The sequence below is a fragment of the Eublepharis macularius genome, chromosome 13 (assembly GCF_028583425.1).
Source record: "Eublepharis macularius isolate TG4126 chromosome 13, MPM_Emac_v1.0, whole genome shotgun sequence".
In the NCBI taxonomy this organism is placed as follows: Eukaryota; Metazoa; Chordata; class Lepidosauria; order Squamata; family Eublepharidae; genus Eublepharis; species Eublepharis macularius.
In genome coordinates this window covers 2,834,920-2,841,278 of record NC_072802.1, presented here as the reverse complement: position 1 = coordinate 2,841,278, position 6,359 = coordinate 2,834,920, and positions in this window count along the sequence as shown.

The window sequence follows — 6,359 nt, the reverse complement described above, 5'->3', positions numbered from 1 at the left end:
ATGGCATGGAGTTGTTTTCTGTTGCCGCAGAGGGTTGAAGCAGAATCAATGGGATGAAACTGAATAAAAAGAGTTTTGGGCTAAACATTAGGAAGGACTTCCTGACAGAAAAGTACCTCAGTGGAACAGGCTTCCTCGGGAGGTGGTGGGCTCTCCTTCTTTGGAGGTTTTTAAGCAGAGGCTAGATGGCCATCTGACAGCAATGCTTATTCTGTGAACCTGGGCAGATCTTAGTAATCTTTCCACGTTTCAAAGCAGCTTCCTCTTGAATGGGCACCAATCATGAAGGACGAAGTCTTTTCCTGGGGACTCCATCTTGCTCACATGGCAAAGGACAATGGGGAAAGGTCCTAACTCTAAGGAACTGATGGATTGTGATCTACTGAAACCTTGAGAAATAAAAGCTTGTGTGAATTATTTATGTTATATTAGGAGGAGCATGAATATGATCCCCATTCTGCAGTCATTCCATTGGCTACCTATCAGTTACTGGGCTCAATTCCAAGTACTGGCTATCCCACCTCAAGCTCTTCATGGCCTTGGTCTATCACATCTGTGGTGCTGCCTCTCTCCCTGTGTTCCACCACAGCAGCTTCGCTCGTCTGAATACGGCCTTCTGCGGGTGCCATCTTGCACATGGGCAAAGTCAACAGCACCCTGTACACATGTATTCTCAGTGGTGGCCCCCATCCTATGGATCAGCCTGCCAGAGGAGGTCAAGAGAGCCCCCAGTCTCTTGGCTTTCTGCAAATTTTGCAAAACTGAAGTATTCAAGAGGGATTTTTTAAGTCAGATAGAAGGCCTTTACTGTAAGGGTCTAAAAAGATGCATCAGTAAACGGATGGGGACTCTGGACTTTACTACTGTGTGCCACTGCTGTAAGTATATTCCTATTGGGTAGTTTCTGTGTTATATAGTATGTCTGTTTTAGAATTGCTTGTGCTCTGTTTCAGCATTTCTTCAACTCTGTGTATTGGATTTCTGCTGGTTTGAAACTGCAAACTTGCATTTATAGATCCTATTACAGGGTTTATTGAAATGTTTCTGAAATCAACTGTACTGACTCAAACTGTGCAATCTTCTTTAAGATGCAGACTATAAATAATGTCAGTTTAAAAAAAATATCAACATTACCTTATTTATTTATTCACATTGCATTACTTGTTTATTACATTATATTAAACATCATTTAGGATAAGAACCAAGTAATGGATGAGAGGAATGCAGGTTTCCATCGTTTCTTTTTATCCTTGCTCAGCCTAAAGCTTAAACAAAGCATGTATACTTTTGAAATGTTTATTAAACTTCCTTACATTTTTAATGATCTCTATAAACACACCACACCAGTTCAGTCCTGTAATCTGAAGATAGAATCATAGAATTGGAAGGTACCTCTAGGGACATCTAGTCCAACACCCAGCACAATGCAGGGAATTCATAATTACCTCCCCACCCCCACAGACCACCACTGACCCCCTGCTCCATGCTCAAAAGATGGCAAAACACCTCCAGGATCCCTAGTCAAACTGGCTTGAGGAAAACTGCTTCCTGACCCCGAAGTGGTGATTGGCATTACCCTGGATGTGTTAGAAAGGGCCATGAGAACTAAGCTCTGACATGACCCTTCCTGCCCTCCCTCTTAAGATCTGCCCAGGTTCACAGAAACAGCATTGCTGTCAGATGGCCATCTAGCTTCAGCTTAAAAACCTCCACAGAGAAGGGGAGCCCGCCACCTCCCAAGGAAGCCTGTTCCACTGAGGGACTGCTCTGTCAGGAAGTTCTTCCTAATGTTTAGCCAAAAACCCTTTTCATTTAATTTCAACCTGTTGGTTCTGGTCTGACTTTCTGGGGCACTGGAAAAAACTCCGTACCATCCTCTATATGACAGATCAGGTACCTGAAGATGGTTATAGGCAGAGATTGTTATTCAGCAGAGTTCTATAAAAAATGTATGGATATATTATTGGTTCTGCTGATAGCCACATGCAACTCTGTTCTACAGAAGGTAAAATACCCCCCTTGTGGTTAGAGGTGGAAATAATTGTCATTCTAAAGAGAGGCATGGCCCCATTGCTCTCCTAAATCAGGATCAAAAATTTTTCTCAGCTATACTGGCAAAAAGACTAACCAGCTTAATTACAAATTACATTCACCCAGATCAGACCGCCTTTAAGAAATCTGACTGACAACATTAGTCTTAACGGTGCTACTGGACTCTTTACTATTCTTATGCCTGGGAGCATTCTGAATTGCTTCAGTTTTGTCCATCACAGGATATAGCCCTCAAGCATCTACTTTATATTCTCTGGCTTCAAAAAGGAACACTTGCTTCTCTCAAGGCTCAATCTTGCCCCTTTCAGTTTGTTTAAATCTTCCACTACATTTTGTAAATTTTCACATGTCGTGGTTCCCATGAATAATATGTCAAGCAATCCCTTGAAATTAACCTTCTATGGCTCTCTGACACATTGCCAGGACAGAAGAGACTCCGAAAGGTAAGAAATGGTACCCAAAGAGCGGTTAATACCTTAGCATCCACATTCACCAAGATATTGATTAAAAATTTGCACATAGAGTATGTTTCATAGCAGGTTTTGGAATCAAAGTAATATAAATATCATATAGTCACTCGTTGAATTCTATCCCTGTCTTCAAGGCTGTTTGCTATTCCTCCCAGTTTGGTGTCATCTGCAGATTTAATGAGGAATTCCTTCACATGCTCGTCCAGATCATTTATAAAAATATTGAAAAGCACTGGGCCCAGAATCAAGCCCTCTGGCACTCCATGACACCTCCCTCAGATCAGACGTGATGCCATTGACAACTACTCTTTGAGTGCAGTTATCCAGCCAATTCCCTATCCATCGTATCATCACAGAGTGCAGTGCACAATCCACCAGATGCCAGAGTGCTCCACAGCACTGGCCACTCCCATCTATATAATGATTCGATGATATCTAATGATACAATTATCTCTATGTGGTGGAGGAAAGTGCCCTCAAGTCATAGCTGACTTATAGCGACCCCTGGTGAGGTTTTCATGGCAAGAGACTAACAGAGGTGGGTTGCTATTGCCTGCCTCTGCAACCCTGGTTTTCTTTGGAGGTCTCCTATCCAATTACTAGCCAAGGCTGACCCTGCTTAACTTCTGAGATCTGAGTGGTTCAGGCTCACCTGGGCTATCCAGGTCAGGGCAATTATCTATATAATGATATATATATGGAACAGTTATAATATGGCCAAATTTATTTATTTATCCACCTTACAAACTTTAAACTTTGTGGCAACAGGAATTTGAAGCTTCTTATTTTGATCCTGATGCCTCACACATGACAGGATATTTAATATAATATTGCTTGCCAGACTTCATACTTTCAAAAATTGATGGTGTAACATTGGTACTTCTTTAGAATAGTCTGGATAAAACATAATCTGGTCTTCGTTAGGACATCAACAAAGTTACTGTTTCTCTCTTCCCATAGAATTTCTCACACTCAAGTCTCTCAAAAACTGTACAATTACTGGAGATGGGTTTCTAAGCTATCTTAAGCAGAGTTACTCCAGTCTAAGCCCATTGGCTTAATTGAACTCTTTTTAGGATTTCACTGTAAATGTGTGGAGCATCCGAAAAACTTGTTCAATTTGCACCTGAAAATAAGATGGAAGTTGCAAAAGTTCTCAGAAGAACTTTTCCGTAAATTCTACCATCTTTTCCTGCCAAGCCTTAGCAGACTCCTCTGAAAGGTCAACGGCACAAAGACTGAATTAATGGGTGAAGCTCTTAAGCTGGAATATTCAGCTGGACAAAAAGTTGTATGAAGCTGAAATAGCTGTCTCATGAGCAATTTTAGTCACCATCTGTTGAACTCATACACCAATAGACTCAACTGATTTCTGAAGCCACTGGATCAAATTATGAAATTGTCTTAAGTGGAAATCGACACCAGACACCACATATGCAATGACGATGAACAACACAATGGGTGTGATTGCTACATTGTGCCTGTAGGGCCTGGATCTGCAGTCCCCCCAGGAGGAGGGAGGAATCCATTTGCCAGAATACCACCTCCAGGATGCCATACCATGCCCATCCAAACAATTACCAGCTGCACCTTCAATGTGTCTGCTCCTGCTGGTTCTACAAGGCCACCGGTGCCATGAGTATACGGGTCAGCTAAATCAAAACAACTTATTAAAAAGGGAGGCATATTGGATTGTGACTCTACAGTCAATTAGACCTTATGGCCTTAACACTGAGTTATTGTTAAACTGTTTTCTCTAATGAGATACTCTACTTTAAAGTAAGTTAAACACACAGTGGATGTTATTTAAACTCAGTATGGCCAATTAGATGACGTGCAGGACAAGATACAACTGCTGCCGTCCAGGTGCTGGGGGAAAAATAAGCGTCTTTGCTAATTGAAATTGAATAATAGTGAATGGAACAGGTTTGTCTTTTACAATGTAGTGTAAATTTATTTGGTTGTGATGCCTTGTCATGGGTTTATGGATTTAAAAAAAAGGACTTTTGGCATTCTGTAACACTGTATAAAAGACCTACATTGCTGTTTTGTAATACATTTACTTATGGATACTGTATAAACCACTAAAGTGGGGCTACCATTGAATGTAAAACAAAATTAATTTTTCATTACAGTTATGAACCACGCCCCTGAAGAAGGGGACGAAATCTGAGTTTAGCCGGCCCCAGATTGGGCGTGGCTAACTTCTAATTTGCTTTGGAACCTGTTCCATACCTGGTAATTTTTCGTTTGAGAAGACTTTGTGAAGACTCTGCTGTTCCTCGTGGCCAAAGAACACACATTTATACACGATGGAAACCCTGGACTAACTTTATTGAATAGCTCATATATGCTTTTTAATATTGAGTAGTAAATGCATTAATATATTTGACTGTGATCTATAACACTGAGTAGTAAATGCGTTAATATATTTGACTGTGATTATATATTCAAATGGGTTTTGAATAGTGGCTCCTGTGAGTTTCTTCTCTCTTTATATGAGTATACGGCCAGCAGTTTCACAGAACACAGCAGGGCAGCTGCTAGGCCCCTCCAGTTGTGTCCCAGGTCCCCATGTGGGGGTGAGGAGGTGCCCTGGCAAGGAGCAGAACTTCTAGGCACACGGGAGTAAGCCCTGCTGCGTGGCATGAGGCATGCTGTTGGTTGGACCTGCCTCAGGTTGTCCCGTGATGCATACACTGCTGTCTGTGGAAGCCTGTATTGGCAAGGTGGTGCCCAGGGTGCTGCGAGGGGGAAGAGGGAGGAGGATGTGGACTCTCAGTCCAGGGCTGCTGGATCCCCACCCCTGCTCACCTAGCAACGTGTGGTTGCCTCTCTGGTGTGGCTCCGGCCATGTAGTGCCTGAATGGGTTCTGAAGTGAGAGGTTTTAGTCACAAAGGTATTTACTCTCCACCTTGGGTTTTAGTGGTAGGCACTTCCTTTGTACTGCTAAATACCCTCTATGCACATTTAGCGTAGTTTGGTGTCGTGGTTAAGAGCCTCATGACTCTCACCTGAAGAACCGGGTTTGATTCCCCACAAGGGCAGAAAGCCAAAATCTTAAGGGATCATGAGATAACCTACCTTACAAGGTTGTTGTGAGGACAAGGCTGAAGACAAGAGAATGATTACTAAGTAATATTGCAGAGAACCCATAATCTACTTTGCTCCCCTGGATCTCCAGTTCTACTGTGGTGCAGCATGGTCATGAATAATAAATAATGATAATAATATTAGATTTATATACTGCCCTTCAGGAAAACTTAACACCCACTCAGAGCGGTTTCTAAAGTGTGTTATTATTATCCTCACGACAATCACCCTGTGAGGTGGGTGGGGCTGAGAGAGCTCTGGAAGAGCTGTGACTGACCCAAGGTCACCCAGCTGGCTTCAAGTGGAGGAGTGGGGAATTGAACCCGGTTCTCCAGATTAGAGTCCCATCGCTGTTAACGACTACACCAAACTGGCTCTCTGAAGCTTCAGCTTGCCTCTGAGAAACAGAGTGGGGAATTCTAGGTTTTCTGAGGGGAGACCGAATTTGACTCCACTTCTTTCCCCCTCAGATACCAACACTGGTATTTTCAATGCAGGAGCACTTAAAAAGAGATCAGACGTTTCCTGTACAGTCATACCACCAGAAGAGGAATACACCCTTCCTAATGAACTGGGAAGCTTCACGTCAGATGAGGAATATTGGAGAACATGTCCCGAAGTCCAGTCAAACAAAGATCATAAAGGCCATGAACTGCTTATTGCTCTTACGTCTCCGGAGCTAGTATCAAAGGGGGTGCCAAGCTATGAATAATCAAATGTATTCTAGGAACTACAAAGAGCTG